The following is a 25651-nucleotide window of genomic DNA, read 5'->3' as shown; positions in this document are numbered from 1 at the left end:
TCTGACTATGCTTAGAAAACTCTGGCTTATAGAATTCTTCAGCTGATATTCCTGTCACTATTCTCTGTTATCATGAGATGTAGCTGATAAACACTAAAATGGTAACCTACAATCAGACCACTGCTACTTGTCTTGTTGGTCAGTCACTCAGTCTTATCTGACTCTTTGTGGCTCCATGGATTGCAGCATGCCAGGCTTCCCTTTCCTTCACCATCTCCTGGAGCTTGCTCAAACTCATATCCATTGAGTCAGTGATGCCATTCAACTATCTCATCCTCTGTCATCCCCTTCTCCTCCTGCCTTCAATCTTTCCCAACATCAGGGTCTTTTGTAATGAGTTGGCTTTTTGCATAAGGTGGCCAAAGTATTGGAGCTTCAGCCTCAGCGTCAGTCCCCCAATGAATATTAAGGACTGATTTCCTTTAGGATGGACTGGTTTTGGTTTCCTTGCAATCCAAGGGACTCTCAAGAGTCTTCTCCAACACCATGGTTCAAAAACATCAATTTCTCGGCACTCAGCCTTCTTCGTGGTCCAACTCTCACATCCACACATGACTATTGGAAAAACCATAGCTTTGACTAGACGGACCTTTGTCAGGAAAATAATGTCTCTGCTTTTTGATACGTTGTATAGGCTTGTCATAGTTCTTCCAAGCAGCAAGAGTCTATTTGTTAATATAGGCTTGTCTGCAGTGAACTAAGTACTTTATGAAGGATGCCAAACCTATGGTGACTCATGATTTCAGGGTACCATTTGCATAGAAAAGGGTGAACTCTTTCAACTGAAGATTTTCTCCCACAAATAATTTGAGTATCATTCAGAATTTATAATTGTCTCTCTTCTTCCTATACCTGTTATATATTTTGTTATGTATGATTTTTTAATAGACAATTTTTTACAGCAGTATTAAGCTTACAACAATATTTAACAGAGGTAAGAGGTTTTCCACCCCCCAAATATGCAGAGACTGTGTTATTATTAGCATATCCCACAGAGTGTTATCATTGTTACAGCTGATGAACCCATATTAAACCATCATAATCCCCCAAAGTCTATAGTTTACATTAGAATGATTTCTGGGAGTGGTACATTCCATGAGTTTTGACAAATGTGCTTTAATATATATCCATCATAATTTCAGACTTAGCAGTTTCACTCATTAAATATCCTCTGTGCTCTGTGTATTCAACAGTCCCTTCTCCTTAAGACCTAAAAAGACCTCTGATTTTTTTTTTCCAACTCTGTTTTTTTTTTTTTTCCAGGTTGTTATACAGTTGGAATCATACAGTATGAAATATTTCAGATTGACTTTCTCCTTTTAAAATATGCATTTCTTTCCTTCACATCTTTTCATGACTTTATACACTGAATGGTATTTCATTGTTTGAATGTATCATAGCTATTTATACATTTACCTAATGAAGGACAACTGGGCTAATTCCAAGTTTGGGTGAGGATGAATAAAGTTGCTATAAACATCTGTCTGCAGTTTTTTGTGTGGATATAAATTTTCAATTCATTTGGGTAAATACCAAGGAATACCATTATTGGATTATATGATAAGAGTATGCTGATTTATTCAAAGAAACTGCCAAACTATTTTCTAAAATGTCCATATTATTTTGCATTTTTACCAGCAACTACTGAGAATTTCTGCTGTTCCATTTTCCTTACCAACGTTTGGTATCATCAATATTCTGGATTTTTGCCATTCTAATAAATATACAGGACTAATTCATTGCTGTTTTAATTTGCATCTGCATGATGACTTATGACGTGGCAAGTCTTTTCATGTCTTTCATATTTACTTTTTTGGTGAGATGCCTGTGAAGCATTTTGGCCCATTTTCTAATTGGTTTGTTTGTTTTCTCATTATTGAATTTTAAGCTTTTGTATAGCCCTATATCAGACATGCCTTATGCAAGTTTTTCCCCTTGTCCATGCCTTGTCTTAGCATTGTTTTGATATTGTCTTTTTTCTGAGCAAAAGTTTTTAATTTCAATGAAACCCAGCTTATCAATCATGTTTTTCGTGGACCTTGCTTTTGTGTTCTGAAAAGTCATCATAATTTCCAAACTCATCTTGGTTTACTTCTATGCTGTTTTCTAAAATTTTATAATGTTGCCCTAGTATATGATTCATTTTGAATTAATTTTGTGAAAATGTAACTTTTATGTCTAGATTTATTTGTGTGTGTGTGGATGTCTAATTGTTCCAGTACCATTTGATGAAAAGTTTATCTTTGTTTCATTGGATTGCCTTTGCTCCTTTGTCAAAAGATCAGCTGAATTTATTTATGTGTGTCTATTTCTGGGTTCTCTACTCTGTGGCATTGATCTATTTGTCACTGATCTACTTCAACTATACCACTTGGTTAGAGGAGATTTAAAGTGAGTCTTGCATCAAGTAGTGTCAGTCTTGCAACTTTGATCTCATTCACCGTGAGACTGACTATTCTGGATCTTTTACTTCTTTATATAAACTTCAGAATTAGTTTGTTGATATTTTCAATACTGTTTCCTGTGATTTTTGGCTAGTATTGCATGAGTCTATAGATCAAGTTGGGAAGGATTACCATCTTGACAATGATGAATCTTTCTGTTCTTGAACACAGAATATCTCTCCATTTATTTAGTTCTGCTTGACATCTCTCAACAGTTTTACAGTTTTCTTTCTATAGATCTGTACATATTTTGTTAGATGTATATTATTTAATTTTTATAGACCTAGTATAAATGGTACAAGGCATTTAATTTCAGATTCATGTGCTAATTGCTAATTGACTTTAGTATATTAACACTGTATCCTGCAACCTCACAATATTCACTTTAGTTCTAGGAAGGATTTTTATTGTTGCTCATTCTTTTAGATTTTCTACACAGTAACGCCATCTGTGAACAAAAGCAGTTTTATCTCTTCCTCCCCAATAAGTATGCATTTTATTTCCTTTTCTTATTTATTACATTGGCCAAAATTCCCATTACAATGATGAAAACAGTGATAAGAGGGGTAAACTTGTTTTATTTCTGATCTTAATGAGAAAGTTTTGAGATTTTCACTATTAAATATAATATTTGCTGTAACTTATGGGTATTGTTTATCAAGTTGAAGTTTCCCTCTTTCCTAGTCTATTGAGATTCCATTTATGAAAGTGGGTATTAGATTTTGCCAATTTTTTTTTCACATTTATTGATATCATGTGATTTTTTGTTTTTAGCTTGTTAACATCATGGATTTTCAAACATTGAGCCATGATAAATATCTAGAATAAATCACACTTGGTCAAGGTATGCAATTCTCTTTATACATTGTTGGATTATATTTGCTTATATTTTGTTGAGGAGATTTGCAGTTATGTTCTGGAGAGATATAGATCTGTACCTTTGTTTTCTTGTATTGTCATTGTCTGGCTTTGGTAAAGGGTTGCTATTGTTGCTCAAGTTGCTCAGCCGTGTCCAACTCTTTGCAACCCCATGAACTGCAGCACACCAGGCCTCCCTGTCCCTCACCATCTCCTGGATTTACCCAAGTTCATGTTCATTGCATTGGAGATGCAGTCCAGCCATCTCATACTCTGAAGCAAATTTCTCCTTCTGCCCTCAATCATTCCCAGCATCAAGGACTTTTCCAGTGAGTGTCTGGTCACATCAGATGACCAAAATACTGGAGTTTCAACTTCGGCATTAATCCTTCCAGTGAATATTCGGGGTTGATCTCTCTTAAGATTGACTGGTTTGATCTTCTTGCTGTCCAAGGGACTCACAGTAGTCTTTTCCAGCACCACAGTTCAAAAGCATCAATTCTTTGGTGCATTGTCTTCTTTACTGTCTAATTCTCAGAATCGTACAAGCTGGTATAGGTTAATGTGAGAGCTGGTATAGGGTAAAGCTGGCCTAATAAAATGAGTGAGAAAGCAGGCCCTCTGCTTCTAACTCCTGAAAGAGATTGTAGAGATTATTCTTTTTCCATAAGTGTTTGGTAGAAGCCAGGGGATCCATTTGGGCCAGATCTATCTAGAGAGTTATTAAAAATTCACCAATTTCTTTAATAGATTGTTTGCTTCTTCTTGTGTGAGTTTTGTCAGATTATGTCTTTCAAGGAATCAGGTCATTTTATCCAGGTTATGAAAATTGTGAGCATAGAGTTCACAGTATTTGATTATTCTCTTTAAAGTCCATGGGATCTTGTGTTGACTTCCCCTTTCATTTCTGATATTACTAATTTGCATTCTCCCTCTTTATTTTTTCTTAGTTAACCTGCCTAGAAGCTTATCAATTTTATTCATCTATTTAAAGAATAAGCTTTTCGTTTCATTGATTTTCTTTCTTGAGATCTTATTCTCAGTTTCACTGACTTCTGCTATAAGTTTTATTATTTCTTTTTTTCCACTAGTGTGCTCAGTTGCCCAGTCATGACCACCTCTATGCTACCCCATGGACTGTAGCCCACCTGTTTCCTCTGTCCATGAAATTTTCCAGGCAAGTATACTGGAATGGGTTTCCATTTCCAATTACATTTCTTTTGCTTTTTTACATTTAATTTACTCTAGTATTTCTGGTTTCCTATGGTAGAAGATTATAGCTTTTAAATCTTTTTTTTCAAATATATGTATTCAATGCTGTTAATTTTTTCTAAGCATTTTGTATGTCCCACAAATTTGGATAAGTTGTGTTTTCATTTTCATGTAGTTCAAAATATTTGAAATTTTTTCTTGAGATTTCCTTTGTATCCATGTGGTATTTAGAAGTTTACTTTTAAATCTCCAACTATCTTTATGCTATTTATTTTTGAGAGCAAACATTGTAAAATTTTTATTATTTTAATGTTTTCAAAGTTTGTTAAGAATGTGATTTATCTAATTAAGTATTCCATGTTAGCTTAGAAAAAATATGTATTCTGCTCTTGTTAGGTGAAGCAGTTTTTTGTTGTTCAGTTGCTAAGTTATGTCTGACTCTTTGTGACCCTATATGAACTACAGCACTCCATGCTTCCCTGTTCTTCATTAACTCCTGGAGTTTGCTCAAAATCATGTTCATTGAGTTGGTGATTCTATCTAACCATCTCATTCTCTGCTTCTCCCTTCTCCTTTTGTCTTCAATCTTTCACAGCAACAGGATCTTTTCCAATGAGTTGGCTCTTTATTTTAATTGGTTCATTAAAACATTGATATTCAAAGTGGTTAATGATATATTTGAATTAATATCTACCATATTTATTATTCTTTTCTATTTGTTACCCTTATTCTTTGCTTTTTTCTTTCTTTTTTCTGCCTCTTGTGATTTTAGTTGGGAATTTTATACAATCCCATTGTCTCTACTTTCTTAACATAACAAATATACTTCTTTTTAAACTTGTTTTAGCAGTAGCCCTAGACTTTGCAACACACATTTATAATAATTCTAGTTTCACTTTAATAGCACTATAACTATACATGAGTAATGTGAGTTTCTTATAATAATCAATTCAGTTCAGTTGCTCAGTCGTGTCCAACTCTTTGTGACCCCGTGAATTGCAGCACGCCAGGCCTCCATGTCCATCACCAACTCCTACAGTCCACCCAAACCCATGTCCATCGAGTTGGTGATGCCATCAAACATCTCATTCTCTGTTGTCCCCTTCTCCTACTGCCCTCAATCTTTCCCAGCATCAGGGTCTTTTCAAATGAGTCAGCTCTTCACATTAGGTGGCGAAGTATTGGAGTTTCAGCTTCAACAGCAGACCTTCCAATGAACACCCAGGACTGATCTCCTTTAGAATGGACTGGTTGGAACTCCTTGCAGTCCAAGGGACTCTCAAGAGTCTTCTCCAACACCATAGTTCAAAGGCATCAATTCTTCGGCACTCAGCTCTCTTCACAGTCCAACTCTCACATCCATACATGACCACTGGAAAAACCATAGCCTTGACTAGATGGACCATTGTTCATAAAATAATGTCTCTGCTTTTTAATGTACTGTTCAGGCTGGTCATAACTTTCTTTCCAAGGAGTAAATGTCTTTTAATTTCATGGCTGCAGTTACCATCTGCAGTGATTTTGGAGCCCAGAAAAATAAAGTCAGCCACTGTTTCCACTGTTTCCCCATATATTTATCCTGGAAAGTCGATAATAGACAGAAATGGTATGGACCTAACAGAAGCAGAAGACATTAAGAAGAGGTGGCAAGAATACACAGAAGAACTGTACAAAAAAAGATCTTCACCACCCAGATAATCGCGATGGTGTGATCACTCACCTAGAGCCAGACGTCCTGGAATGTGAAGTCAAATGGGTCTTAGAAAACATCACTACGAACAAACCTAGTGGAGGTGATGGAATTCCAGTGGAGCTACTTCAAATCCTGAAAGATGATGCTGTGAAAGTGCTGCACTCAATATGCCAGCAAATTTGGAAAACTCAGCAGTGGCCACAGGACTGGAAAAGGTCAGTTTTCATTCTAACCCCAAAGAAAGGCAAGGCCAAAGAATGCTCAAACTACCACACAATTGCACTCATCTCACACGCTAGTAAGGTAATGCTCAAAATTCTCCAAGCCAGGCTGCAGCAATATGTGAATCGTGAACTTCTAGATGTTCAAACTCATTTTAGAAAAGGCAGAGGAACCAGAGATCAAATTGCCAACATCCGCTGGATCATGGAAAAAGAAAGAGAGTTCCAGAAAAACATCTATTTCTGCTTTATTGACTATGCCAAAGCCTTTTACTGTGTGGATCACAATAAACTGGAAAATTCTGAGAGAGATGGGAATACCAGACCACCTGACCTGCCTCTTGAGGAACCTATATGCAGGTCAGAAAGCAACAGCTAGAACTGGACATGGAACAACAGACTGGTTCCAAATAGGAAAAGGAGTACGTCAAGGCTGTATACTGTCACCTTGCTTATTTAACTTCTATGCAGAGTACATCATGAGAAACACTGGGCTGGAAGAAACACAAGCTGTAATCAAGACTGCCGGGAGAAATATCAATAACCTCAGATATGCAGATGACACCACCCTTACTGCAGAAAGTGAAGAGGAGCTAAAAAGTCTCTGATGAAACTGAAAGAGGAGAGTGAAAAAGTTGGCTTAAAGCTCAACATTCAGAAAACTAAGATCTTGGCATCCGGTCCCATCACTTCATGGGAAATAGATGGGGAAACAGTGGAAATGGTGTCAGACTTTATATTTTTTTTTTTTTGGACTCCAAAATCACTGCAGATGGTAACTGCAGCCATGAAATTAAAAGACGTTTATTCCTTGGAAGGAAAGTTATGACCAACCTAGATAGCATATTCAAAAGCAGAGACATTACTTTGCCAACAAAGGTCCATCTAGTCAAGGCTATGGTTTTTCCAGTGGTCATGTATGGATGTGAGAGTTGAACACATCTCAGAAAGCTGAGTGCCGAAGAATTGATGCCTTTGAACTATGGTGCTGGAGAAGACTCTTGAGAGTCCCTTGAACTGCAAGGAGATCCAACCAGTCCATTCTAAAGGAGATCAGTCCTGGGTGTTCTTTGAAGGACTGATGATAAAGATGAAATTCCAATACTTTGGCCACCTCATGTGAAGAGAGGACTGATTGGAAAAGACTCTGGTGCTGGGAGGGATTGGGGGCAGGAGGAGAAGGGGATGACAGAGGATGAGATGGCTGGATTGCATCACCGACTTGATGGACATGAATTGGAGTGAACTCCAGGAGTTGGTGATGGACAGGAAGGCCTGGCGTGCTGCAATTCATGGGGTCGAAAGAGTTGGACATGACTGAGCAACTTAAATGATTGGAGTGGACGCCATGATCTTAGTTTCCTGATTGTTGAGTTTTAAGCCAACTTTTTCACTCTCCTCTTTCACTTTCATCAGAGGCTCTTTAGTTCTTCTTTACTTTCTGCCGTAAGGGTTGTGTCATCTGCATATCTGAGGTGATTGATATTTTTCCCAGCAATCTTGATTCCAGCTTGTGCTTCCTTCAGCCCAGGGTTTCTCATGATGTACTCTGCATAGAAGTTAAATAAGCAGGGTGACAATATACAGCCTTGACATACTCCTTTTCCTATTTGGAACCAGTCTGTTTTTCCATGTCCAGTTCTAACTGTTGCTTCGTGATGTGCATATAGGTTTCTCAAGAGGCAGGTCAGGTGGTCAATTAACATAATTCATTCCTCTTTTATTTTGTATCAATTTCACTTGTATATGAGCATACATTCGCTTATGCATATGTGTATGTATGAATATATAGACATAAAAGTAAGCATAGTCAACAACAGTGTTGCTATTATTATTTTGAGCAAACTATTCTCTATTAGATCAATTAAGAGTAGGAAAATAAAAGTTTTTAGTTTTACTTCACATTTCTTCTTCTATGCTCTTCCTTTATTTATGCAAATCTGTGTTTCTGATACTCTAGCATTATATAATACACCTCCAGTCTCAAAAATCTTGTGTCTTGTTCACTATTTTGTATCCAGCCCCAAGAAGAGTCTCTAAATCGGGAAGACACGTCATGAATAAGAAAATAAACCATTATCCTATAGAAAATTTCCTTTGCCGTCATCACAAATATCACACTCCTATCACCATTAAAGGACCTAGGAACAATGCGGCTGCTTATGTGTTCCAAGGAATGGATACTTTTTTAGCATCAAGTGATATTTAATGAAATGGAGGGGGAACACTATTAAATGTTTTCTTACATTGAACCTATGCAGATATTTGCATTCTATAATATGTGATTTCTCACCTAGAGACCACAGTTGCAGATCATACACAGAGCTTTAAGAGACTTTAAAATAAATGTTACAATTCCTTTTAAAATGCTAATCTTCAATATTTACAAAAGTGTTTTAATCTCCCCATTAAATACAGTAAAAGAAAAATTACAAATATTCAAGTTTCTCTGAAACTAAAAATCCTATGAAAATCCGAAACTCTAAGAAATAGTAGAGAGCTGGGTGTAGCATTTTTTATTCACTTCTTAAGGTTCTTGGATATACCCTCATTTCCTTAAGGTTATGAATAAAAATGAACTTTACATTACTAGCATAATATTTCAGAATAAACTGGGGAAATGATTTGCACTATTAAAGCACAGCCATAAGAGTCCTTTATAAAGAGTGAATTATTTTCCCTGCCTCAATTCTGATTATTATTGTAAATCTTTAATTTGGTTGTTGAGAGTACATGTAGAAAACCCTTGGCATAAAATTTCAAACAGACTTGTCATCTGTAAAAGGAAAATTTCCATTGCTACTTTCACACTGAGGGTAGTTGGTATTCCATTTTCTTAATACTTTGAGTTCCATAGAGGAGGATATCTATATAAGCATATGATATTTTGAAGAAGTTTTGGAACATTCAAAAATTGGAAGAAAAGGTAATAATAACAATGATGGCTCTCAGAATTACAAGAAACATTTTTCTTACCAGAAGCCTGTTAACTAGTATCAAAGATCAACAGGAAGAAAGAAAATCAGTGGCATTTGATTATGATACATTTTGTGAATAGAGGGTTAAAATGGAAATAAGAATGTTTAATATTGGAGACTGTATTGAAAGCTACTAACCAAAATATTTGTGCATGCTTAACGGACCATTTCATGAAGTTTAAATGCCGCAGTTTTTTCACATTTGCCCAAGTTTTGGCTTCCAAGAATAAGGAAGCTGTTTTGTCTGTGAAAATCTCTCATTTATACACAGATGGACTAAAAAAGAAAAATCCATAGTAGAAACTTTTGCAACCTGCTGAAATTAATTCAAGTAATTTGCAGACATGTTTATTCATCACAGCAGTTTCAGAGGTGTATATTATTATCAATTGGCCTGTTCCTATGGTGAACAGGAGTGAAGAGAAAGAGCTTTCAGAGAGTAAAGTGCTTCACCACAGAGACTAGATTAACTCTTTATGAACAATGGGTCTCATGTAAAAGTAACCTCTTTTATGGTGTTAAGTGATTTCCTAGAGACTAGGTAAAGTTAACTTTACAGACTGCAGATATAATGACAAAAATAATATAATTTCCTTCTTCTTCAATTGATTTCTAGAACACATATTGTTTGTACAACCATTGATTCCAAATGTAAAACAAACAAAATGCCTGTACACAGAGAAGAAAACCTCGTGCAACCAGAAGCAACTGAATGAAATAATTTTGCTGGAATGAACGTTTTTGTCTCATGTTCATTCATTACCTGATTCTAAGGCAGACTTCTTCATTTTCATTGTAAAAGATTAGTTATAGTATATTTCAGTTCTAGATCAATCTATTTTGAAGTTACTTAAGGAAAAAAGTGCTGTTTAATATGTAAAAGAGTTAGTACTCTTTATTTAGAATTGAAATATTAAGACATAGTAACTTAAATGTTACTACTGAGTTAATAACTGTGTATATAATTTGTTTTTCTTAAATTCCTTTTGAAGTTTCTGAATTTTTATCTTCGCTTTATTATATTATTTTTGATATCTTCTAATTTAGCAGGATATGTGTACCAAAACACAGACACTTGTCATATTTTGATAATTATAGATCTATGTCTTCTAGACTGATGCTGAAGCTGAACCTCCAATACTTTGGCCACCTGAAGGGAAGAGTGGACAAATTGGAAAAGACCCTGCTGCTGGGAAACATTGAAGGCAGAAGGAGAAGAGAATGGCAGAGGACAAGATGTCTGGAAAGCATCACCAACTCAATGGACATGAGTTTGAGCAAACTCTGCAAGATGGTGAAGGATGGAGAAGCCTGACATGCTGCAGTCCATGGGGTCACAAAGAGTTGTATAGGACTGAGCGACTGAACAACAATGTCTTCTATGAAGTGTTTCAGAAGTTTTAAAAAATGAATAACTTATTTAAATAACTACGGTCTTGTCATCTTTTAAAATTTTGAATATGCTTAGTACTCTTATGAATATGAATATGTGTTTCATATATGTATGCATATGTGCCATCCTTTGTCACTCAGTGATGTCCAACTCTTGGTGACACCATAGACTGTAGCCTGCCAGGCTCCTGTGTCCATGGGAATTCTCTAGGCAAGAATACTGAAGTGGTTTGCATGATATCCACCAGGGAGTCGTCCCAACCCAGGGATCAGTCCCAGGTCTCCTGCATTGCAGGAAGATCTTTACCCTCTGAGCCACCAGGGAAGCCCATGTATGCATATCAGTTCAGTTCAGTTGCTCAGTTGTGTCCAACTCTGTGACCCCATGGACTGCAGCATGCCAGGCTTCCTTGTCCATCCCCAACTTCTGGAGCTTACTCAAACTTGTGTCCATAGAGTCAGTGATGCCATCCAACCATCTTATCCTCTGGGGTACTCTTCTCCTCCTCCTGCCTTCAAACTTTCCCTGCATTAGGATCTTTTCTAGTGAGTCAGTTCTTCGCATCAGGTGGCCAAAGTATTGGAGTTTCAGCTTTAGCGTCAGTCCTTCCAATGAGTATTCAGGACTGATTTCCTTTAGGATTGACTGGTTGAATCTCCCTGAAGTCCAAGGGAATCTCAAGAGTCTTCTCCATCACTACAGTTCTAAAGCATTAATTCTTTAGCATTCAGCTTTCTTTATTGTTCAACTTTCACATCATAAATGACTACTGGAAAAACCATAGCTTTGACTAGATGGATCTTTGTTGGCAAAGTAATGTCCCTGCTTTCTAATATGCTATCTAGGTTGGTCATAGCTTTTCTTCCAAGGAGCAAGTGTCTTAATTTCATGGCTACAGTCACCATCTGCAGTGATTTTGCTGCTCAAGAAAACAAAGTCTCTCACTGTTTCCATTGTTTCTCCATCTATTTGCCATGAAGTGATGGGACCCGATACCATGATCTTAGATGTCTGAGTGTTGAGTTTTAAGCCAACTTATTCATCTTCTCTTTCACTTTCTTAAAGAGGCTTTTTAGTTCTTCTTCACTTTCTGCCATAAGTGTGATGTCATCTGCATATCTGAGATTATTGATATTTCTCCCAGCAATCTTGATTCCAGCTTGTTCTTCATCCAGCCTGGCATCTTGCATGATGCACTCTCCATATAAGTTAAATAAGCAGAGTGACAGTACACAGCTTTGATGTACTCCTTTCCCTATTTAGAACCAGTCTGTTGTTCCATGTCCAGTTCTAACTGTTGCTTCCTGACCTGCATACAGATTTTTCAGGAGGCATATAAGGTGGTCTGATATTTTCATCTCTTTAAGAATTTTCCACAATTTGTTGTGATCCACACAATCAAAGACTTTGGCATAGTCGATAAAGGAGAAGTAGATTTTTTTCTGGATTCTCTAGCTTTATCAATGATCCAACGGATGTTGGCAATTGGATCTCTGGTTTCTCTGCATTTTCTAAATTTAGCTTGAACATCCGGAAGTTCATGCTTCACATACTGTTGAAGCCTGGCTTGGAGAATTTTGAGCAGTACTTTACTAGTATGTGAGATGAGTGCAATTGTGTGGTAGTTTGAGCATTCTTCAGCATTGCCTTTCTCTGGGATTGGAATGAAACTGATCTTTTCCAGTCCTGTGGCCACTGCTGAGTTTTCCAAATTTGCTAGCATATTGAGTGCAGCACTTTCACAGCATCATTTTTTAGGATTTGAAATAGCTCAACTGGAATTCCATTACCCCCACTAGCGTTGTTAGTAGCAATGCTTCCTAAGGCTCACTTGACTTTGCATTCCTGGATGTCTGGCTCTAGCTGAGTGATCACACCATCATGGTTGTCTGGGTCATGAAGATCTTTTTTGTACAGTTCTTCTGTGTATTCTTGTCACCTCTTCTTAATGTCTTCTGCTTCTGTTATGTCCACACCATTTTCTGTCCTTTACTGACTATCTTTGCATGAAATATTCCCTTGGTATCTCTAATTTTCTTGGAGAGATCTCTAGTATTTCCCATTCTATTGTTTTCCTCTATTTTTTTTGCACTGATCACTGAGGAAGGCTTTCTTCTGTCTCCTTGCTATTGTTTGGAACTCTGCATTCAAATGGGTATATCTTTCCTTTTCTTCTTTGCTTGTGGCTTCTCTTTTCACAGCTATTTGTAAGGCCTCCTCAGGAAACCATTTTGCCATTTTGCATTTCTTTTCCTTGGGGGTGGTCTTGATCACTGCCTCCTGTACAATGTCACGTTCATGACAGTGTATAGATATACATAAGAACCAATGAAACTGGTTCTTCTCATGATGTGGCCAAAGAATTGGAACTTCAGCTTCAGCATGAGTCCTTCCAATGAATGGTGAAAGGCCAGTGTGTAGTAGGAACTCAGCGTTTTTATGTATATCATCTATGGGGCTTCCCTAGTGGCTCAGATGGTAAAAAATCTTCTCGCAATGAGGGAGACCTGGGTTCAGTCCCTGGGTGGGGAACATCCTCTGGAGAAGGGAATGGTTATTCCCTCCAGTATTCTTGCCTGGAGAATTCTATGGATAGAGGAGCATGGAAGGCTACTATTATGAGGTCAGAAAGAATCAGACCAGACTGAGTGACTAACATTTGCACTTTTATTTTGGGGCTATATCTAAAACTGTACCTGTGTCCCTATCTGAAATAAAATTCTCAATAGTGACAGTTTTTGCTAGCTTTCATTGCTATTGTATCAGTTCTTTCCAACAAATTTTTAAAAATTTGTCCCACACTACCAACTAGTGGACTAAACTCGAGAAAGGAGACATCAGTGGCATAGAGAAAATGAAAAGATATGTCTGATTACAATGACAACGTTGCCTTAGTAGCTTATGATTTAGTGAAGTGAAACCCCTGCCTCAAGAATCCATATTGTATCTGTTTTGTGGCTGTATTGCATTTGACCACTCTACGTAACAGGGGAAAACACTCACTTTAACTTTTAATTTTATTAACAGTGCGTAATAGGAAAATATGAATGAGTCTTTATTTATCACTGTCTATCCATCTATCTCAGTCTCCAAATGCAAATATTTTCATTTGTACATATGTATATGAATATATCTTTTCATTTGTATGTAAGTATATGCATATATATGAAAATATTTGCAAATGCATGTATAATAGAAATAGATGGATAGATAGATAAAGATTTATTCATATTTTACTATGATACACTGTTAATAAAATTAAAAGTTAAAGTGAGTGTTTTCCCCTATTACGTAGAGTGGTCAAATGCAATACAGCCACAAAACAGATACAATCTGGATTCTTGAGGCAGAGGTTTCACTTTACTAAATCATAAGCTACTAAGGCAACGTTGTCATTGTAATCAGACATATCTTTTCATTTTCTCTATGCCACTGATGTCTCCTTTCTCGAGTTTAGTCCACTAGTTGGTAGTGTGGGACAAATTTTTAAAAATTTGTTGGAAAGAACTGATACAATAGCAATGAAAGCTAGCAAAAACTGTCACTATTGAGAACTTTATTTCAGATAGGGACACAGGTACAGTTTTAGATATAGCCCCAAAATAAAAGTGCAAATGTTAGTCACTCAGTTTGGTCCGACTCTTTGGGACTTCATGGATAGTAGCCTTCCATGCTCCTTTATCCATAGAATTCTCCAAGCAGGAATACTGGAGGGGTTAGCCATTCCCTTCTCCAGAGGATCTTCCCAGCTCAGTGATCGAACCCAGGTCTTCTACATTGCAGGAAGATTTTTTTTTACCATCTGAGCCACTAGGGAAGCTCCATAGATGATATAGATATACATAAAAATACTGAATTCTTACTACACACTGGCCCTTCACCATTCATTGGAAGGACTCATGCTGTAGCTGAAGCTCCAGTTCTCTGGGCACCTCATGAGACGAGCTGATTCATTGGAAACAATCCTGATGCTGGGAAAGATTGAGGGCAACAGGAGAAGGAGGTAACAGGGGATGAGATGGTTGGATGACATCACTGACTCAATGGACATAAGCTGGAACAAACTGGGGGATAGTAAAAGACCGGGAAGCCTGACTTGTTGCAGTTGATGGGGTTGCAAGGAGTCGGACACAACTTAGTAACTAAACAGCTACGTGCTGGCCCTTCACTGAACAGTATAATAAACTATATCTGAAGAGTTGAATCAGAAAGACGAGAAAATTTTGTACTTCCTTTACAGTACTCAATTGTTTCATTCTTTATTTCTTTGTTGTCCCTTCCCATAATGGTTTTAAGACTCAGTATGACTACTCACTAAGACTCCTTCTTCCCCTTTACATTTATCATGGTAAGGTTAGAGGAAGAAAGATCCAGGGAAATAATTTTTTCATGAGTTTTAAAAGTGTGCAATGGCATTTTTTAATGTGAGGCTAAAATGTTCATGAGAAAAGCTGGGAAAAAGTAACTAGGGATTTTGGTAAAACTAAATGACAAAGAAGAAAGTGAAGACAAGATGAAGCTCAGATAGCTCAGATTAATGGAAATGATGAAAAGTTGCATACAGATAATCAAATGTTGCTCATATAATCAAATGCTTGCAAAATAAAGACACTGACAAAATAATCCCACCATTTTCATTTAGGTTTGAATAAAATATTTCTTCGTATGTTTCTTATGTTAATGGCCTATTGCTTTAGCCTAAAAAGCTCCTAAAATTGTAAACTTGTCATCATCCTGGATTAATTTAAGGGAAAATCTATGTGAGCATAGATGTCTAGTAAAAGGCATGTGCTGGGCCTAAAAATAATAGTACTGTGATAAAGAAGATATATATGACTTTGTTATTAATAGTACTTTTGCAATTATTTCCCAATGGCATTAAAAAATCAAATCAAATTTTTATAGAGATGATATGAGAGCAGTGCCTTAAACAAATGAAATGAAAGGAAAATCATCATTTTAACATTTCAGAAATCCACCTGTATCTTTATCCACTCATTGTTAGTGCCAGCGTAATAAAATGGTCATGACTTGTCCTCAAGCTATAAAAAATAAAAGAAGGATGCCATGCCCTCCTCCAGGATATCTTCCCAACCTAGGGATCAAAACCAGGTCTCCCACATCACAGGCATATTGTTTACCATCTGAGCCACCAGGGAAGCTAATAAACTTGGCAAACATTAAACATTAGAACAGCATATGCTAAATGAATAGGACCTCCTTAGATCTGGGATGACCCTGCCTTGATTATTTGGCTTTAGTAAAACCCTCTAGTATGTTTTCTAGTATCTCCTCTCCCTATGGGGACAAAGTTTTATGCAGACAATGGGGCATGCTAACTCAAATCTCAGAGCCCTCTTCTAGGCAAACTGGATCCTTGAATCTATCTGTGGCTTCCAGCGGATAACTAATTTGCCAAAGCCATAAGGACATGTAGTGGTTCAGAGTCTAAATTTGGGTCTAATTATATAATTTGTGTTCTTATGTACTTTGTGTGCATAATTAACAGCTTATGCAACCCTGCTATCTAGACATTTTATGCCATAATTTTAAAAATCAAGAAAAATAAAATTATCATTCTAAATTTTTCTATTTTTTTTCTTGTATATCAGTCTTTAAGTACTATCTTCTAGACATCTACTACTACCTTGGTTCAGAAGGTGACTAGATTCTGTCAAAGTTTAACCAGCTATTTTTAGTATTACTGTCTTCTGACCAATTTGATTTGAAGATTTGAAGATCAGCTCGATTTTCTTAAATGGAATAACAGTTTTGTTCAGGCAGGTATCAGATATCATTCATTTTGCCTATAAGACCACATTGTCTAATATGGATTAAACTACACTAATGTTTATTTTCCTTGAGTTTCTATTCATGTCATTATACTTTTATGTTTTTATCTTCCACTTTGTGTCCCTATATTTAAGATGTAGCCCTTGAAAGAAACACTTGATTTTATTTTTATCCATTCTGTTGATGGTTTAAATGGAATATTTAATCCACTTGTATTTAATATAGTGACATGAGTATGTTTACATGTATATGTAAACTTAGCATTTGTCTGTCTCACCTTTTATATTTTATCAAACATTTTATTACCTATTTCCTACTTCTAATAACTTATAAATTACATTTTTACTCTGGAAATTACAAAGATGCAACTTCTCTATATTATAATCAGTTCATAAGCGAGCTACTATTTGGATACTTTTATTTACCTTTTCCTCTTAGTAGACACTTTTCTTCTTTTCTGCTTGTTAAGTTATTATGTTATTAATTTTAATTCTATATTTTATACTTCAAGGACATTATAACTACTACTACTATATTATGATTTATAATGTAGTCAATATTTATCTAGATTGATCCATGTATTTAGCATTTCCATTGCTCTTCATTCTTTTCAACATTTTCATGTTTCTAAGATCATTTTCCTTCTGCCTGCAGTATCTTCTTTATTACTCCTTTGGATATAGTTTACTTTTCAGGTTTGTTCTTATGGATTTCCTTTTAATTTCTTCTTTTTGGAGAGAAAATTTTACTGAACCAGGTTCCCTTTTTTCAGCACTTAAAAGACAATATACTATTGTGCATTATCTTTGCATTATTATTCTTAAGAAGTGAGATGCTTGCTGCTGCTTTAAAAGTAATTCATTTTTCTTCCTCTATTCCCTTTTTCTTCCTCTATTCCCTTTTTAAATGTTTTTTAAAATTATTTTTTAAGGTTCATAGAGACTTTTTAATATATGCCTTTAAATTTTTCATTATTTTTCAAATTCTCAGCCAGTATTTATTCAAATATAGTGCTGCCTTACTTTCTCTCTCTTTCTGGTCTAAGACTCTAGTTGTGCAATTGTTTCTAATCCTTTTTCATGAATTTTGTTTTCTCTGAGCATCATCCCAAATACTTTCACCCCATTTATCTTTCAGTTCAGTAATTTTCTCTTCTTCAGTGTCCAATCTCCTACCAAATGTATCATAATTTAATAATTTTATTTTTTTAATTTGTAGATGCTCCATTTAATTATTTTTCAAAAATTTAGTATCGGTGATATTGTTCATCAATTTTGAACTTATTTATCACAGCTATTTACAATTCATTGAATACTGCTAACTCTAAGCTTGTTTCTATTATCTGGCATTTTTGTTACTGTTTGCTTGCATTTGTGGTATGTGTGTATGTGCTGTGTGTTTATAGGACTGTTTCTTGGTTTATCTATTAATTTTTGATTGAATGTTATGTTCTCTGTATGATACATAATGTGGTGATGTGATCTTCCCCTGGAGACGATGTATTCTTTCCTTTGATAGGCTGATAATGTTAGGGGGAATTACTGGATAACCATCTGATTAAAAGCCAGATTTTAATCATAAGAATTATGACTTTAATCATATAAGAAATCAGACCAGATTTCTTATAAGGTTCCACTCATGTCCGGTTTACCCTGGCTCTTAAAACACATCTCTCCAAGGATCCCAAGAGAGAGCTATGTTTCCTGAAGGCTTTCTTTTTTAGCAGGTCCTGACCTATTTTTTTGTTTTCTAGAACATGAAATTGTATAAATCTCCACTTTGTCTTTCAGAAGATTTTTACTTAGATTTTAGGGCTCTTTTTCTGTGCAACTTAAGACTTTTTTCTAATACTAAGAAGCAAAATTGCTGAATATCAAGTTCTCTTCTTTAAACTTCATTTTTGAATCAATACTTGCTTCCACAAGTCTTAGCACTTTGATAGCCTTGAGTTTATTTTATGATTCTCCAGCCCTTATATAAGTGCCAAAATTTCTGCTTTTGTTACTCAGACCCTTCCATGTAGGCTTCTGTTCCACTTCTTGGAATCCAATATAATACCAATAACTAGAAATTACCCCAGGAGAAAATTCACTTCTGAGCCATAGATTCTCCTCTGTTCATACTTCCTACTTTCCAGAGTCTTAGTTCCTTATGTCCTGATTAACTTGGCATCTCATCAATACTTTCAAACATATTTTTAAGTGTACCTGGATTTCTTAAGTATTCTTGGTCTGTTGCAAGATAAGTTATAACCTAAAACAAAAGTTTCCAGAAAAAAAAAGAGTTACTGAAAGAGAATTATAAATTTCTGTTATTGTTGAAATGTATAGAACTAACAACAAACTTAGAAAAGACCTCTTGTTTAGATGAACAAGTTGTCTAATTTTAAAATAATCTCTTTCTCAACCTCCAATTTAGATTCATTCATCAAACAATCATAGGAGCATTTTTCTGCTTTCTTTAACTGTATTCCATCCTTAGTCCATGGAACTAATCCTTAAATTATTATTAAAATAAAAATATTGGATAATTGCTCTTTAGAGAGTAAAGGGATCTAATCTAAGTTTAGCTTACCTATTCTGAAAAGAAAATTGCTATACACTTCTATATAGTAGAAACGGAAATTTATAATAGAAAATAAAATTACTATACATTTTAAAGTCTTTCCTTATACTTCCTCTGAAGTATTTTTATTAGTTATCATTATAAACAAAATGTTTTAGGCCCAGTACTTTAATTGCTTCACATGTCCTCCTCTGCGTTGACATTAGGCACAGAAAACTTATTTGCTTTCTAAATTTTAGTTTCATTCCATTCATGTTTTATTTGATAGAGTGGAACACAAAGATACCCCAAAGGGGATGTAATCACTTGCATGTGTAATCATAAGACAGAGAAGACAGATATAAATTAAAATTGGGCTACAAGAATTTTTTTCTAATACTAATTCTGTTGACTTCAGAATTATTATATTTTAATAACATTTAAAACATTGTATAAAACTTATCTACTAATATTTTTTCATAAGAAAGTATCTATTTAAAAAGGTGTTGATAGTTTTTTATTAGCATTAAGAGCTCAAAATAAGAGATTATTAGTTTTAAAGTCTCCAATCTTGAAGTTCTTGTAGTCAACAATTACTTATGTAAGGGTAATTTTCACAGATAGTAAACATAATAAACTACCTATTGAAGTGTTCATTTAAGGGTTTTAATACAGTAATTTTTAATACTATGGTCTATCTATATCAAACTCCATCCTTTGATCATTACCATTCTATAAAAATTCTTTATTCCAATTATTTTCTTCCTATATATAGAAAACAAATTAATTCAAGTAAAATTAAGAACAAAGAATGCATTTCTATGGCAAGAATATCCGCAGAATTGGTCTAGGTACCAGACTAAATTATTTAAATAAGTATATGGAGGTGGTTAAGTTGTTAAGCCATGTCCAACTCTTGCAGCCCCATGGACTGTAGCCTGCCAGGTTCCTCTGTCCATGGGATTCTTCAAGTAAGAATACTGGAGTGGGTTGCCATTTTCTTCTCCAAAATAAGTGTGTGTGTATGTATGTTTATATATATATATATATATATATATATATATATATATATATTTCTTCTTAAATGTGGAATTAGTTCTCTGCCATAAGTATAAAATTCTTAAAGAACTATGGTTTCTAAATACCCATAGACAAAGAATAAGAAGTAAACAGCTCAATTCTTTGATGATGACATGTCATTGTGACGAAGAAAGCAACCTATGGGGCTTAATAATTCCCCAGAGAAAGCACAATGTGATTTAATGAAGGACAAACACAACGTTTATGTGCCAACACACACATAGGCAAAACTATTTTCTTTTCATAGTGAGCATCTTTTTATATCTACCATGTTGTTTTTTTGCACATATTGATTGCCATTTAGAAGCAAGTGAGAAATAACATTAAAGTAGAGTGAACACATTGTGAAGACACATTATTTTCCACTGAACATGTGTTTAACTTGTGTGAATTCCAATTTCTTTATTCAGAAGTTGGATTAACTATGTAAAGCCATGTCTCAAATACCGCCCCAACTGTCTGCATTTTATTAATATGTAATTTAGTAAATGTTGACTGAGCTAGGGCTCAGACTGGGAGATTCTTAGTGAAATAATAAGGACACCAAATGTGGTTTATGTAACAGAACTAAACTAAATGCATTTAGTTTTCCAGAGGTTAACATACAAGATTTTGAAGAAAGTCACATAACAATATAGGGCCTACTTCCTGGTTTTATTACAGATTGAAATTGCCTAAGATAGGTTCAGTATTCAAAGAATTTCCTGCAACATGAACATGACTGGAAAAATAATTTTCAACATTAAATTTGGTGAACTGCTGAACTTTGTTAATATTTTTTGCAGTGTTCAATTTAATTTTAATAAATTGCATAGCTCTGGCAGCAGAGTGAAGTCTGAAGATTGAAAGCCTGAAGAGGTCAAAGGAAAAGTTGGCTTGCCAATGCAAGCCTGTTAAAACACTAACTAGAAAATTGGGCAGGAAAAACAGTTTAAAAAAATATTGTGAGTATCTTTGATCATCAGCTGGTTGAAAAGAAGTAATATGACAAACAGGAAATTACAAAGAATAACTATTTTGACTGTAGTGGAAATAGAGACTTAGGTAGCCACATTTCAAACCAAATGCAGAATATTTTCCTGGAATTTAAGGAAAAAGTATCCAGATGTCTAAACATTCTATTCAATGCAGCTCTTATTTGGAGTTTGGCAAGCCTTCAGAAAACTAGTAGTCAAGTTTAGTTGGAATGCTTTATCCAGCCTATTTACATAATTTCATACATATTTTATGCTTCTGCATTATGTTTTTTGGTAGTGGCTATATTTAATTTTAGGTTTTCTGCAATGTTATATTTGTTTATATGAATTATTTTATTGCTTCCAGTCAAAATGCTTTGTGGATAAACTCAAACTTGTGAACCACTACTGCAAATGATGTTGAAAACAAAGTTACATAATAATATCATTAAATCTTCTAATAAGTATCTCCATATAATTGCTCCATACTGCCCTCAAATAGGAAAAATTACACTCCCCAAAAAAGAAATGGAAATATTCTCTTATTTGTAAACCTTACATAAATGTGTTTATTTTTAGATTTAAAAATAATTTGTAATAAAAATTTGCTTTAAGGATATAATATATTGAACAATTGGATTTAGTGTAATTACATGATAAAATGTCTCCTAAAAATTATACTATGAAAATATAAAAACACAAAAAAACTAGCAGGTGCTCTATAAATGATTGTAAGAACAGAAACAAAAATAACAAATAAGTCATTTATTTGTATTATCAGATTAAAACTTAATAACTGGCTATCCTTTGTGTTAAATACCACAATCACGCCAATTTTTAATATGAAAAAGCTTAGCCATCTGGAGGTTTAATGTAGTGCCTAAGGCCAAAAGTTTCCCAGGTGGTGCAGTGGTAAAGAATCCCTCTGCCAATGCAGGAGAGGAAAGAGATGCTGGTTTGATTCTCGGGTTGAGAAGATCTACTGGAGTAGGAAATGGCAACCTGCTCCAGGATTCTTGTCTGAAAAATTCCATGAACAGAGGAGCCTGGCAGTCTGCAGTCCGTGTAGTATATATATATATAGGGAAGAATAAACAAAACAAACACAAATAACAAGAAAGCAAAAAGACGAGCAAACAATTAAGCCAAATTAATTGGAAAAATGACCACAAATGCAGGAATCACATTAATAAATTCATAGGTGCATGCAAGAAGCATTTCTTAGGTAACACTAGGAAAGGATAGAAAAGAATCAGAATAAACAATTCCTGATGTTGAGGAGTTGAGTCTAGGTGGCAAATATACCTGTCAACATTCATCATTGGAAGCAACAAAAGCAAATGGCTTATTTAATAAGATAAGAAATGTGTTGAAAATATATCATGCAGTTCACAGATGGCTTGGGAATACTGGTATATTGGGATAGGCAACAGTTAGGAACAATCATCAGGTCCCATCACTTCATGGGAAATAGACGGGGAAACAGTGGAAACAGTGTCAGACTTTATTTTTCTGGGCTCCAAAATCACTGCAGATGGTGATTGCAGCCATGAAATTAAAAGACACTTACTCCTTGGAAGGAAAGTTATGACCAACCTAGAGAGCATATTGAAAAGCAGAGACATTACTTTGCCAACAAAGGTCCGTCTAGTCAAGGCTATGGTTTTTCCAGTGGTCCTGTATGGATGTGAGAGTTGGACCGTGAAGAAAGCTGAGCGCTAAAGAATTGATGCCTTTGAACTGTCGTATTGGTGAAGACTCTTGAGTCCCTTGGACTGCAAGGAGATCCAACCAGTCCATCCTAAAGGAGATAAGTCCTGGGTGTTCATTGGAAGGACTGATGCTAAAGCTGAAACTCCAGTACTTTGGCCACCTCATGTAAAGATTTGACTCATTGGGAAAGACTCTGATGCTGGGAGGGATTGGGGGCAGGAGGAGAAGGGGACGACAGAGGATGAGATGGCTGGATGGCATCACTGACTGGATGGACATGAGTTTGAGTGAACTCCAGGAGTTGCTGATGGACAAGGAGGCCTGGTGTGCTGCGATTCATGGGGTTGCAAAGAGTCGGACACGACTGAGCGACTGAACTGAACGGAACTGAACTGAGGAACAAAGAAGACTATGGAGATAGAATCCTAACACAGAGCTATTTCACTGATGACTCTCTGTTATCTTTACTAGACCCTTGAATCTTCAACACCCATCATCAATTGGACAGGCACTCGATGCTGTATTTGTGCTCTGGTAGTAGTAACATTGAGTGTTGCTAGTGTCCTTTTCAGTGAAGTAGTATCATTGTATCTGCTTCTTTGCATCACTGTTCTGATGCAGAGCCTTGGATGGCTGATCCTTCTTATCCTGCCCATAAAACAATATTTGCAAGGAAGCCTAAACATGAACATGAGTGCTAAATTGCTTCAGTGACTCTATGGACAGTAGCTCACTAAACTTCTCAGTCTATGGGATTCTCCAGGCAAGAATACTGGAGTGGGTTGCCATGCCCTCCTCCAGGGGATCTTCCCATCTCAGGGATAGAACCTTTGTCTCTTATGTCCCCTGCATTGGAAGGACCCATTCTATCTTTAAAAGGCTTTCGCTGATTTATTGACTACATTCTCCCTTTTGGTTACTTCAAAGTCAACTAATTGGAACTGCAATTCAGCCACTCAGTCATGTCCGATTCTTTGAGACCCCATGGACCTCAGCACTCCAGGCTTCCCTGTCCATCACCAACTGCTGGAGCTTACTCAAACTCATGTCCATCAAGTCAGTGATGCCATCCAGCCATCTCGTCCTCTGTCAACCCCTTCTCCTCCTGCCTTCAATCTTGCAAAATTCCCTTACAGTAACGTGTAGGCTAATGTTGGATAGAATAACACTGAGAAGGTACATGTGTGCTGTCAGTGGCTGATTTCTCCCTACAATCTTCAACTGTCACTAAAGAAGCTCTCTTATTGTCTATCCTAACTGGAAACCTATCTGAAAGGGAATTCTTAGTAATGCAGTTCAGCCCACCCATTTAGACACAACACTAAAGTCATTGGAAGTGACCTTTTGTCAGTCTGGTATATGTACACATATCTTTAAGCCATATTGCATCTTCAACTAAGACACCAAAGTGATACTTTCACTTAACACTACACAACTTTCCTACACACATCAAAAACATGCTAAACTTGTCTGTAGAATGGATGTGGATGTCCTTGAACATAAATATTCGTGCACTCTTTTTATTGCTGATTCATATTCTCTCTTTGATATTTTATAAATTAAATGTTGAAAATAAATCTATTATTTTACTAACACACCTTATGTTAGACGATAAAGGGAAAAAAATGAGAAAGATAAAAATAATTGGCTAATATATATGCAGACTAAATCCAAATAAGTAGCACAGAATTACAATTATTACATAGGTCCTTGTATCTGCAACTAGCCATATGAGTAGAGCTGGTATGTATAACTACTTTTTCTACTACCCTTTCTATATCCCCTTTGATCTCAGTAAATACTCCAGCTGATTGTATTTCTTTGCCCAGTGGGTTGATCCACACTTTCATTTTCAAAAGGTATGGGCCATAGTCTTGCAAATTGGACTTTAGATTTTCAACTTACTTTAGTCATAAGACAGAATATCACCTATATTCCAGATGCACTCCTCTTTACTCCCCTTGCATAATAGCAACTCAATTTCCCCTTCATAGTAATGATCAATCACCCCAGGCAGCACAATAACTCCTTTCTTTTCCTGTTGATTCAGAGACATAAGAAGACCAAAGTGTCAAGATACCAGTCTAAATTTCCAGTTTAATAGAATCAATGTGCCTCCTGGTGAAAGTATTTCTCCTACTGAAACTAAGACCTCTAGACCAGCAGAGTCGAGTCATGGGTGCAGGAAAAAAAATATTTTGCAGCAGATCATAAGAAGGAATAGTTAGATAAGCCATAGCTACTCCCCCTCCCTTTTTCCTGACTATGGGAGAAATAGGATTGTATGTTAGACAGATTTAGAGCATAAACCACATCTTGAAAGGCATCATTTCAGCCCTAAAAGGTAACAGCGCACATCTGACATGTAACTGGGACTTCAAAAGGCTATTCCACCTTTCTATCAATCCAACTGTCTGAGAATTTTGGAGAACATGGTAAGATCAGTAAATTCCTCGAGCATGGACCCATTGCCACACTTCATTTGCTGTGAAAAGGATTTCTTGGTCATAAACAATACTTCATAGAGTACCATAAGAGTGAATATGACATTCTGTTAGTCCATGGATGGTGGTTTTGGCAGAATAATTGCAGGCAGGAAGTACAACTCCATGTCCAGAATACATGTCTATTTCAGTAAGAACACAGTGCTACTCCTTCCATGAGGAAAGTAGTCCAATGTAATCAACCTGACACCAAGTAGCTGGCTGATCGTCCTGGGAAATGGTACTCAATGTTGGCCTCTGATGCTGATAGATTGGGCACCCA

This window comes from Budorcas taxicolor, chromosome 14 (assembly GCF_023091745.1).
Source record: "Budorcas taxicolor isolate Tak-1 chromosome 14, Takin1.1, whole genome shotgun sequence".
Taxonomy (NCBI): Eukaryota; Metazoa; Chordata; class Mammalia; order Artiodactyla; family Bovidae; genus Budorcas; species Budorcas taxicolor.
This window is presented reverse-complemented; position numbering follows the sequence as displayed.